This window comes from Chrysochloris asiatica, unplaced genomic scaffold, assembly GCF_000296735.1.
Source record: "Chrysochloris asiatica unplaced genomic scaffold, ChrAsi1.0 scaffold00138, whole genome shotgun sequence".
Classification (NCBI taxonomy): domain Eukaryota; kingdom Metazoa; phylum Chordata; class Mammalia; order Afrosoricida; family Chrysochloridae; genus Chrysochloris; species Chrysochloris asiatica.
Genome location: NW_006408656.1, coordinates 6,432,867 through 6,445,953, shown reverse-complemented (window position 1 = coordinate 6,445,953; position 13,087 = coordinate 6,432,867). Strand labels below are relative to the sequence as shown.

The following is a 13,087-nucleotide window of genomic DNA, read 5'->3' as shown; positions in this document are numbered from 1 at the left end:
TCTGCCTCCATCTCTGGTGTCACTGCTTCTCTGGGCAGGGCCCTGCTCTCTGCTCTTCTCCCTTGATGGTCCCAGGGACCTCCACTCGTAGACTACATAGTCATTCATTCCCCTCCTTTTGCTACAAAATGTCTACCCTTACATTTCCAACCCCCACAATCAGTCCTGATAACAATTATTCACTATTGTATCACAGGAGACCTATCCGTATCTCCTTTCATCAGCCCCACCCAGACAGATTGGATACTACTCAGTGGAGACACTACCTTCCTCCGCACCCTCTGGATCTAGGTTCCTTCTCGAAAGCTTGTAAGCCAGTCACTTCTTGCTTTTGTAGCCCCCCATTTTGAGTAGCCAATGTCCAAGTTGCCCATCCGGTCTACTCTGTGTATGGAGTGGGTAGGAATGATCCTCGCTGTGAAAATTTGTTCCCTCCTTTGAGCTACTGCATCCATAGGTGTAGGTCAAGTTCATCCAATTGTATCAGATTACTCTTTTTTTCCCCTCTTCTTTCTTCTTCTAGTTGAGCTCTGATCATCTAGTCATTGAAGCCAGGTCAAGTGGGTATTATCTGCAAATGCATAGGCCCTCTCTTCTTATCAGCTGGCTGCTTCACTCTCCACTCTACTACTCTGTGGCTATGTCACTGACTCTGGGTCTTGCCACACTGCTGGCCGATCAGGTCTCCACCCGGGTTCACAGGAATCTATTGAACGTTGTAGGCTTAGCTCACAGCTTCATTGCTGTTTTTCCCTCACTTCCCCTTACCAGTGATGAATGTGGTCACCAATCAGAGTGTGTATTCCCACTGAGTCTTAGTCTTGGAAGGGGGTTTGCCCTGAGGGGACCCAACCACTTGCCATAATGTCTCCTGGGTGAGCAACTTGCTTGGTCTTGTAGTATTCAGTCAGACTGCCTATATTGTTTTGTATTTTTCCTGTCGTTCTTTCTTTCAAGAAGTATCTTCTGTTCTAGCCTCTCCAGGCTGGTCTGCTTGTCCTTTCAAGTGGAAATTTCCCACCTCAGAAGATTCTGGATGTGGTTCAGGATTCCACCTATGGTCTTATCTGGTTGTTTTTGAGGTTGGGAACCTGTTCATCAGCAGCACATTTCAATTAGAATTGTGTTTGCCTTTCTAATTTTTGTCCTTGACCTCCTAGGAGTTTTGTTTTTTGTTACAGAATATAATAAAATAATTAATAAGGAACCAGAAACATGATTATCAACATCCTGTATCCTAGCTGAGCACACACAGAGAAAGGCTTATTCAGTAATACACATTTTGACTTTCACCTAGTAAAACTCATCTCCAAATTTTGCTCTCTTATACCAAATTTGTCACATGACTGTAAATATTAGAGAACGCAGGCTAGGCTGCACATTCATGCATATTTGACACTAGTAAGTAGTTTGCAGAGAGTCTGGGCTGGGTGCAGAGGTACTTAAATGGGTTTAACTCTTGGTTTTAGATATTTGTCTCACTGTGACTTTTTTTTTTTTTTTTTAAGAGTAGTAATGAGAAATGAGAGCACAATGGCTCCATACAGTAAACACTGGACTGTGAAAGACAAAAGGTTTGCGGTTTGAGCCCACCAGCTGCTCCATGGGAGAAAGATGAGACTTTCTGCTCCCACAAAGATTTAAAGCCTCAGAAACCCTATACAGGGTAGCTGAGTCGGAAGCGACTCAACAGCATTTAACAATAACAACAATGAGAAGTGGGCCAGGGAGGAAGTGAAGTAGGAAAGGAAAGTGGTTTACAAAAATCTGGAACTGTTGAAAACTATGAGAGTATTACAGTACTTTCATTGGGTGGGTGGGTGGCTATGAATGAGGCATTTAAGTGTGGATTTTAAATGAAAGTTATGTTTTCCAGTGTATTAGAAATTTCTCAACTAAATAGCAGAGGCATACACAACACAGGTAAAAACAAATAGTCTCAGAGAATTCTGGCTTCTCTGTATAAGAAACCAACCAGAGATTGAGGGGAGCTATACTTCTACCTCTTGCCTACGTCAGTCATTGAAAGGTTACATTTACATGCTACTTGCAAAAATAGCTTTAGAATGTCAGGTATGTTTAGTAAAAATCATAAGCATTAAGAATAAAATGATAGGTAAGCAGGAAGGCTTTAATATTGATGCCAGGGAGTGTAGCTGGAAAACCCTACCTTTCTTATTTGGTGGAGGCTTATTAACACCCAGACATTTCAAAGGATAATCATCAAATATCAATAGGCTTAGTGTTTCATGTTTTAGACATAATGTAAAGAGCTTATATTTATTCAGTTTGGATTATCTGACCTGATTCTGTTTTTTATGCTTAGCCAAGAGGGGCCTGAAAATTCAAACACATTATTTACTTTATCCCTCTTTTTCCTGAACATCTAGGCATGATTTTCCTTTCTGCTCACATATGGCATGGTCACAAGTGTAGAAAACATGGAGTTAAATGCCCAAGATGGAAAGCTAACTGTAATTTATTTTGACAACTCCGTTGGTGTTATCTCATAAGAAATTCGCCACCTTGAACAAAGTAACAAAAATAAAGCAAAAAAGGACTTTAAGGGAGTATTTTCTGTCACTTTACTCAGATCAAACATTAGTGCTGGGAAATGATACCCAGATTCCACATGCTTCTGGCAGAAATATCCAAAGGCAACTGTGTCTGGGGACCAAACCTCGGATGTGATTTCTGTATCAAAGATCAAGAAGAATTGTGTGCTGGTGTGAATGAGTCCTATCTAGTTAAGAGAGCTGCCAGTTCTTAACTAAGAGACTTTACTAATAGATTGTGCACATTTCCTTTTGGCATGGGGGTGTGGGTTACAGTTTATCCTGTTAGAAAATTTGGGTGGTTTAGCTTGTAGTGTGGTCTGATGCTATGAATCCTTATGGCACGGGAGATCATGCTCTATAATCATTAATTGTACCAATATTATGGACCTTGTAAATATGAATGTGAATAATCTTTGGTTTTAGCAAATTTGCTATCTCCTGTTTTATATCATAAACAAGATACTTTTGGAAATGTGGTACCACTTTGCATTAATATGTGCAAGCTTTGGATTTGCTAGATAAAGTGTTCAGTTATCCAGAAAATGGTTTTTGCTTAGTATAAGCAATCATTTGTTTTCCAAAACAACTAAGAAATCATATTTCATCCAATTTAAAGAGGGCACTTTTCATATTTTAACATGCTGAAGTCAGAGTACAATTGAATAAACTATGGCAATCTTGACTCAATTAAATAAACCTCAGGGACACTAAAATAGTATAATGTAAATGCACCATAAAAGTATTTCATTTCAGAGCCAAAAGTAAATTGATTCAGTGATCTTAAAATCAGTTTGCTAGTATCTTGAAATTTTTTAATATTCATACTCAGCCCAGAAATTCCATTTCTAAGTATTTTATACAAAACACCTATATATGAACACAAAGATATGTACACACTTACACAGGATATTTGTTATAGTATTGTTCATAGTAATATAATAGTTAACAGGTATACGCAATTGTTGTTGTTGTTAGGTACCCTCAAGTCCGTACCGACTCATAGTAACCTTACGCACAACAGAACGAAACACTGTTGGTTCTGCACCAACCTTACAGTCGTTGCCACACTTGAGTCAATTGCTGCTCCTACTGTACCAGTCCATCTTGTTGGCAGTCTTTGTCTTCTTCTCTGACCCTCCCTTTTACCAAGCATGAAGTCCTTCTCCAGAGACTGGACGTTCCTGATAATATGTCCAAAATATGAGAAAAAAAGTCTGGCCATCCTACCTTCTAAGGAGCTTTCTGGCCGTGCTTCTCCAACACAGATTTGTGTGTTCTTTTGTCATTCCACAGTACCTTATATTCTCCTCTGACATTACCACGCAAGTGCATTAATTCTTCTATGATCTTCTTTATTCATTGTCCAACTTTCACATGTGTATCAGATAATTGAAAATACCACGGCTTAGGTCATGTACACCTTAATCCTCAAACTGACATCTTTGCTTTTTAACACTTTGAAGTGGTCTTGTGCAGCAGTTTTGCCTTTCCAATACGTTCTTTGATTTTTTTCACTGCTGCTTCCTTGAGTGTTGATGAAGTCTTTGAAAACTTCAGTCTTTTTTCCATTTATCTTGATATTATTTATTGGTTGGGTGAGAATTTTTGTTTCTTTATATTGAGGTGCAACCCATACTGAATGTTGTGGTTTTTTATCTTCATTAGAAATGCTATACAGATTGTGAGTGGGAATTACTTCGATGGCAGTAGGGTATATATGATTAATACAGAAATCAATAGCTTTCATATATGCAAACAGTAACCAGTTAAAGAGGTAATGGTGTAGAGCAAACCTCATTTACAAATCAATAAACCAAAACCAGACCCACTCTTGTTGAGACTCTGACTTATAGCGGCTCTGTAGGACAGAGTAGAACTGTTCCCTAGGGTTGGCAAGACTGTAAGTCTTCATGGAAGCGAATTATCTATCTTTTTCCTTAGGAGTAACTGGTGGGTTCAAACTGCTGACCTTTTTTTTTTGGTTAGCAGCTCAGTGATTAACCACTATACCACCAGCAGTCCTTCAGATCAATAAAGAAGATAATATATATAGAAATAAACTTAAGATATATATAAAACTTTTATGAGGAAAACTTGAAAGCACACACAGCATAATCAATGGAAAGGTATCCCTAGTTCTTAGGGTGACTCAACATTGCAAAGATGGCTTGTTTCCCTAAATTAGTTTATAGATTTAATCTGTTGTTGTGTGCTATCAAGTTGGTTCTGGCACATAGCCGTCCTCTATAGGGTTTTTTAAGGCTATAAATGTTTACGGAGCAGAAAGCCTCAACCACTGTAAAAGCACTGTCAAACATAGATTTGCTAAGAAAACATTAAGAAAGAAAAGCTGACCTTGTAATTAGCCGTCCACTGCTTATCCTACAGAACTCCACCAGGACCATCCTAGATATTAGATAGTAGGGCACATTGCACTGTTGTTATTTACGTGCTCATAGCAACCCTGTGCACAACAGAACAAAACACTGTGCCATCCCGACAGTTGTTGCTATGCTTGAGCCCATTGTGCTGCCACTGTGTCAGTCCATCTCGTAGGGGCGTCCTCTTTTTCGCTGGCCCTCCACTTTACCAAGCATAATGTCCTTCCTTCTCCAGGGACTGGTTCCTCCTGATAGCATGTCTGAAGTATGAGAGACAAAGTCTGGTCATCCTGGCATCTAAGGAGCATTCTGACTATACTTCTTCCATTACCAAAACCCATATGCATCAATTCTTCTATAGTCTTCTTTAGTCATTGCCTAGTTTCCACATGCATATGTTGTTGTTAGTGCTGTCGAGTCGGTTCCAACTCATAGTGACCCTGTGTCAGGTTTCCAAGGAGCAGCTGGTGAGTTTGAACTGCTGACCTTGCGACCCAGCACATTATCCTTCAGCGCCATACCAGGACTCCATATGAGGCTATTGTCAGGTGCACCTTAGTCCTCAAACTGATATATTTGCTCTTGAACACTTTAAAGAGGTCTTGTGCAGCAGATTTGCCTGTTGCAATACTAGAAAGTGTCTGAAATTAAAGCAGTGTGATACCGGCACACGAATAGGCAGACAAACCATTGATCCAAATATAGACCAAAGTCCATCTGTGAATGTAGTATATAATAAAGATAATATTGCAAATTATTAGGGCAAAATGTAAATGGTGCTGGGACAGCTGTATAGCCATTTGGAAAACTATAAATTAGATCCATGTATATATACATGTAAACATGTAAACTTCAAATAGAATAGAGATTTAAATGTAAAAAAAGATATAAGTACTAGAAGAAAAAGGAGCTCTGGTAGCATAGGGGTTATGAGTCGGGCTGCTAACCTCAAGGTCAGCAGTTTGAAACTACCAGCAGTTCCATGGGAGAAAGATGAGGTTTTCTGCTCCCTTAAAGACTTACAGCCTTGGAAACCCTATCCAGGGTCACTATGAGTCAAAACCGACTCCACAGCACATTACCACCACCACCACAACTAGAAGAAAACATCAATGAATTCTTCTATAATCCAGGCATATGGAAAGGCTTTCTAAATAAGGCTCACGATGCTGATGTAATAAAAGACTACATGACAATAAAAATGAAAAAAGAAATTTACCTGGCAAAAAAACATTATAAGCATAGTTAAAAGAAATATAACATAGGATAGGGCTGACATTCCTTAATATTAAGGAAAAATAAGCTAAAAAATACACAGAACAAATGGCAAATGATACGAGCATTCACTTACTTAAAAAAAAAAAAGAAAAAGACGACAAAGTAAAAAAGACTCTTAAATCTTTTGAAAAGCTTTATCTTTTCCGAATAATTGTTGTTGTTAAGTGCTGCCATCGAGTCAGTTCTGAACCATAGCGAATAGAGAAGTGTTATTCTGAAACTGTACTGAGATGCCATTTCTCATCTATCTAATTGGCAATAATTGAAAAACTGGAGAACCCAATCTGAGGGTAAGGCTACAGGGAAACAGGTATACTTATGCCTTACTCATAATAATGCAATATAGTAAAACCTTGTGCAGGGGAATTTATCAGGATTTAACAAAACTGAAAGTTTATTTTTTTATCTCCTTGCAAGATTTTCCCTGAGGCAATATCCTCAACAGTATGACAGTAGGTTTGTACAAGGTTCATTGCAGCATAATGTCATCTTAATATATTGTTGTTATTAAGTGCTGTCAATTCAATTCTGACTCATAACGACCCTGTACAAGGTTTCCAAGGAGCAGCTGGTGAGTTTGAACTGCCGAGCTTGTGGTTCACAGTTCAGTACTGATCCTACAGCTCCACACCAGGAGTCCACACATAACATACTGGGAGCACCTAAATGCCCACACATAGGATTATTGTTTTAAGTGCTGTTGAGTCGGTTCCAACTCATAGCTACTCTGTATTGTGTTTCTGAGGAGCGGCTGGTGGGTTTGAACTACCAACCTACAGTTAGCAGCCCACTGCTTACCCTACACTGCTACAGCAGGACTCCACACATAGTATAGTGGCAAAAAAAAACAAAAAAAACTGTGGTGAATCTATAAAGCAGAGTATAAAGCAGCTATTAAAAAGAAAAAGTGAATGAAGATAACTAGGCACTTAGGTTGATTTCCAGGCTCTGTTGGTATATATAACCTAACCCAACCCAACCCACTGCCATCAAGTTGATTCTGACTCACAGTGACCCCATATAGGGTTTCTGAGGCTGTAAATCTTTAGGGGAGCAGAAAGCCTCAACTGGTGGGTTTGAACTGCCAACCTTGGAATTAGCAGTCTGGTGCTTATCCTATTCTACCAGTTTTTATATTGATACATATTGTTAAGTACCATCAAATTTCTTCCAACTCATAGCAGGCCCTGTATAGGGTTGTGAATAGTGGCTGGTGAGTTTGAACTGCTGACTCTGCAGTTCAAACTGACCTTGCAGTCCAGGGCTTTATCCTACAGTGCATACCAGACTCTATATTGATATATAAGAAGAAGAAACCAGTAAGTAATGATAAACCAGTCACACCATTGTAAATAGGTGACACTATGGTAGAAGTGATGGCTAGGGGCAGTGACAGCTCTTTTTGTCTAATTTTGACTTTTGGACCCTTGTTAATGTTTAAACTTAGGAAGCAGCCATGGAATAAACAAACATAGCTAGCCTTTTTTTAAAGTCCTGATATGGCACTGTGGGCTAATGCACTGGACTGCAAGGTCAGTGTGAACCTCAAGGTCACTAGGAGTCAGAACCTACTTGATGGCACTTAACAATAACAACATAGCCACATTTTATCATCATATCAAAAGGGGAGTCAATGAGAACTAATCCAAGTAACTCATGAACACAATACTTAAATTATCCTCAGTCTAAAGACAAAAAGAACTGCAAATAAATATTGAACTCTAGTTAGAAGGTTTCCTTTTCACAGTGTTATGGGATAGCCGTTTTAAACTGTTTTATGTATAATAGAATCGACAGAATGAGTAAAATATATTGACTATGCATTGGACATTGCAAATGGAAAAGAGACTAAACTGTATTCTCTGGTGTTGAGTTGGTATTGGACTTGTCTATATAAACTCAGGGATTTTAGTATAGACGTTAAGTGCTGTTGAGTCAATTCTGACTCATAGTGACCCTGTACAGAGTTTTCCAGGAGCAGCTGGTGGGTTTGAACTGCTGACTTTGTGGTTTGCAGTTCAGTGCTTATCCTACAGCATCACACATAGATAGAAATAATGTAGGTATATGTGGGTGACTATCTGTTTGTTTTTCTTTATCCAAGGAATGAAGGAAGTTACCCCAATAACATGGCAACTCTAGTTCCACTGTCTTGGGCCTGGAAGAGGAAAAATAACATAAGCTTGGAATATCTTGTGCCAGAAAACAAAACTATTCAGAATGGCAGGAATATGTAAAATGGGGCGCAAATTGGCTAAATCTGGGATAATATCAGCATCAAAATAGTGGTGGTAACAGAATAGTTACGAAATAAAATGAGACTTAATGTAGGTAGTTTGTTGTTAAGTGCTGCCAAGTCAGTTCCAAGTCATAGCAACCCTGTATAAGGTTTCTGAGGGATGGCTGCTAGGTTTGAACCATTGACCTTGCTGTTAGCAGTCCAGTGCTTATCCTACAGTGCCACACCAGGACTCCACGCTGATAAAAGCTAATGAATGGTGAAGAAAGGAAAGCATCTTCTTAGACTAGAATTCTAACTAATAAATACAATTGAAGGAATAGTGGAATTACAAAAGCACAGCTTTGTAAATTATGTTAAAGCAAGAATTGATTGAGCCAGGAATCGTTAGTGGGTGAAAGTGTGATGAGGCACATTATGTTTACATAGTTACAAAAATATCTCCCACAAATATCTTATTAACTACAAAGGGAAGGATAATTTGCAGTGAATTAACTTAGTATGACAGCATCTTCGCCTAGTAATAAAACTTACTATCACCAGTAGGTAGGACAGGTGGTAATCTTGACATCGTGCTCCAAACAACCATCACTTCTATAATATTCTTGCCAACCTAAAGTAACCTGAGTCTAATTGTGAGGAAACGTTAAAGAGCTAACTAAAATTAAGGAACATTTTGCAAAATAGCTGGTCTGTACTTTCCTTGGTTATGTAGCGCTATTATAGCTTTAAAGAACAGGAATTTGTTTTCTCAAGATTCTGGATGCTGAAAGTCCATATCAAGGAATCAAGGTCTTAGTCATGTTGGTTGCTTCTTCCCTTTCAGTATCCAAAGACATTCCTTAGTTTCTTGGAATCCTTGGCCTTAGATAATTCTCACATGGTATCTGTCTTCCCATGTGTCTGTTTCTGGATCCATCTTAGCCTTATAACTCAGAAGTGATTCAGAGGATCACTTCCTAGTACAAGGACCTGGAATTCAACACATATTTTGAGGAGATACAGTACAGTCAATAACAGTGCTCTTACAAAATGTCAAGGTAATGAAAGAGAAAGAAAAGCTGATGATAATATATTTCTACTTATAAGAAGATAAAGAAAAACAGTAACTAAATGTTCCTGCATTGGATCCTGGATGAAGGAAAAGGAGAACAAAATGATGAATAGTCATTATTGGGACAGTTATCTAAATTGGAATATGAATTGTGGTTAAGTGATAGCTTATATCAATGTTGAATTTCCAGATTTTGATAATGTACTTTGTAAAACAATAATCCTTCTTCTTAGGGAAAAAACACAGGGGGAGGTATGTAAGGGCTAAAGAGGATAAAGCTAAATAGTCTTATATACAGAACCTTGGACCAACAGTGTTTTGAGGGTTGATACATGGACAGATATGCAGGTTGAACAGGTATTGGAAGAAGAGTGGGAGTCTGCCCAGAAAAATATAGCGGTTTAAAAGAAGATATTTGTATATGTAAGGAGCTCTGGTAGTGTAATAGTTACAAATCGGCCTGCTAACCTCAGGGTCAGCAGTTTGAAACTACCAGCTGTTCCACGGGAGAAACATGAGGGTTTCTGCTCCTGTAAAGATTTACAGTCTCAGAAACCCTGTACGGGGTCGCTATGAGTTGGTTCTGACTTATAGCGACCCTGTTATAGGGTTTCCGAGGCTATACATCTTTACAGGAGCAGAAAGCCTCATCTTTCTTCTGCAGAACTACTGGTAATTTTCAACTGCTGACCGTGAGATTAGTAGCCTGACTCATAAAACTACTACGCTACTTATGATGTAGCATACAGCAGGCAAAATGATGTAAATGTCTTAGGTATTATTAAACATCTTAAAGCAAAAAAAAAATATTTTAATCCTTCTTAGGAAATACACATTGACATATTCATGGGATAAAAGTACACACACTTTGACATCAGCAATTGTAATTAATAATAGACATATACTCTAAGGTGCAAATGCTGAATTCTTCTTACTGTAAATAGTTGCTATGGAAGTAGCAAGAATTTGGGAAAAAATGTAATATCTGATAAGAGATCAATTAAGTTATGGTTCATTCATACAGTGAAATACTATGCAGACTTAAAATTATATTGTAGAGCTCTATTTATGTCAATAAAAGTTTTAAAAGGATGTTTCTGGTTTATTAGTAAGGTTTTTTGCTTTAGCTGGAATACATCACAGAAGCAAAGGAGTGGTAGAAAAAGCCTTAGAATGGGAAAACATTTCTGGGGATCTCAGTTGAGAAGATAGACCTTTCGAGGGCATTGTTGTCAGGTGCCATCGAGTTAGGTCTGACCCATAGCGACCCGAAATAACGCCTGGCGCTGCACCATCATCACAATTGCTGTTATGCTTGAACCCATTGCTGCTGTCACTGTGCTAGTCCATCTCTTTGGGGGGTCTTTCACTGACCCTCCACTTCACCAAGCATACTGTCCTTCTCCAGGGACTGGTCCTTCCTGATAATATGTTTGAAGTATGAGAGACAAAGCCTGGCCATGTTGGCTTCTAAGGAGCATTGTAGTTGTACTTCTTTCAACACAGATATGTTTGTTCTTCTGGCAGTCCAATATACCCTTAATATTCTTCTCCATCATCATAACTCAAATGCATCACTTCTTCTGCCATCTTCCTTATTCACTATCCAGCTTGCACATTCATCTTAGGTTATTGAAAATACCATGTCTTTGGTCAGATGCACCTTAGTCTTCATACTGATGTCTTTGCTCTTGAACACTTTAAAGAGGTCTTGTGCAGCAGATTTGCTTATTGCAATACATGATTTGATTTCTTGACTGCTGTTTTCATAGATGTTGATAGTAGATCTAAGCAAAATGAAGTCTTTGAAAACTTTGATCTTTTCTCCACTTATCATGATGTCATTTATTAATCCAGTGGTAAGGATTTTTGTTTTATTTTTATTGAGGTGCAACCCATACTGAAGGTTGGTCTTTGATGTTCATCAGTAAGTATTTTAAGTCCTCTTTGCTTTTATCAAGCAAGATTATATCATCTGCATATTTCAGGTGGTTAATGAGTCTTCCTCCAATCCTGATGCCAAGATCATCTTCATGTTATCCAACTTCTCAGATTATTTGCCCAGCATACAGATTGAATAAGTATGGTGAAAGAATACACCCCTGACATACACCATTCCTGATTTTAAACCATTACTTGCATGTGATATTAGTGATATTATCCAATGACTTCTGCATTCTATTGGGTCACCTCTCTTTGAACTGGGCACAAATATGGATCTCTTCCATCGGTAGACCAGGTAACTGTTTTCCAAATTTCTTGGCATAGATGAGTGAGTGCCTCCAGTGCTGCTGTAAAATTTCAATTTGTATTCCATCAATTCCCAGAGCCTTGTTTCTTTGCCATGGCCTTCAGTGCACTGTCATTAAAATGTCTCAGTTCTTGGACCTGCAGTTTCATAGTTCACTTTGTTCACGTAGTTCACAATTTCCAAGAAAGTATCTGAATGGTCCAGCTCTTATAAGGGAGCAGATTTACACTGCATAGACAGGCCTTTGTAATCTGTGTATCGGGCCCACTCCTAGAGTAAAGGGAATTCTTTTTGTTTTTGTGTGTGTGTACTGGAACCTCAGTCACTGTTTGCTACACTGATGGTGGTGCTGGTTGTGTGCCATGCAGTTGGTTCTGACTCATAGCCACCCTGTATAGGGTTTCTGAGGCTGTAAATCTTTACCAGAGTAGAAAGCCTTCTCTTTCTTCCATGGATGGTTTCGAACTGCTGACCTTGAGGTTAGCAGCGTGACTCATAACTATTGTGCTACTAGAGCTCCTTTCTATCTCATTAGGATTTTGTAAAAGTTATAACAACAGAGTACAAAATAGTGTGTATAGTTATAATTCCATTTTGTAGAAATGTAGAATGAGTGAGCTTGGAGGATAGATAGTACGAAGAATCAAGAGTTGTGTTTGGATGTGTTAATTTTGAGGTTCCTATTCCTGATGTGGCACTGTAGAATAATGCGCTGGACTACAAGGTCGGTTTGAACATCAGGGTTGGCAGTTCAAACCTACCAGTGGCTCTGAAACCCTATACAGAGTTGCTGTGAATTGGTACTGACTCGGCGGCACTTAACAGCAACACCAACATTGGACAGGAGCCCTGGTATGGCACTGTAGGATAAGTACTGGACTGCTAACTGGAGGATATAAATATTTACAGATGCAGACTGCCACATGGCTATCTCTTGGAGTAGTTTTGAACCACTGAGCTCTTTTAACAACTGTGCCACTAGGGTGCATTTCAAAAAGATGGAAAGCCTTGGAAACCTATGGGGAAGTTCTACTATGTCTGGTCACTATGAATTAGAATCAACTGGGTGGTTTTTTATTTTGTTTTTTTTATGAGATATTTATCTAATAAATCCCTACATGATGCAGATGTTTGCACCAAAGGATGACAGCTCAAACTCATTCAGTGGCTCCGCAGAAGACAGGACTGACAATCTGCTTCCAGAAAGATTACAGCCAAAGAAATCCTATGGAGCTTTCCTACTCTGTAACACATGTAATCATCAACTAGATTGGCAAATTGTTTGGTATTTTGGACTAATTATTAGACATTCAAGTGGTCAGCTAA

At 38.8% G+C, this 13,087-nt stretch overlaps 1 protein-coding gene across 1 annotated transcript in view; it reads left to right on the top strand.

Annotated features, from left to right (window-relative positions):
• DIP2B (DIP2 disco-interacting protein 2 homolog B (Drosophila)) overlaps positions 1-13,087 on the top strand; it is a 287,973-nt gene that overhangs the window by 185,757 nt on the left and 89,129 nt on the right. The window lies entirely within an intron of this gene.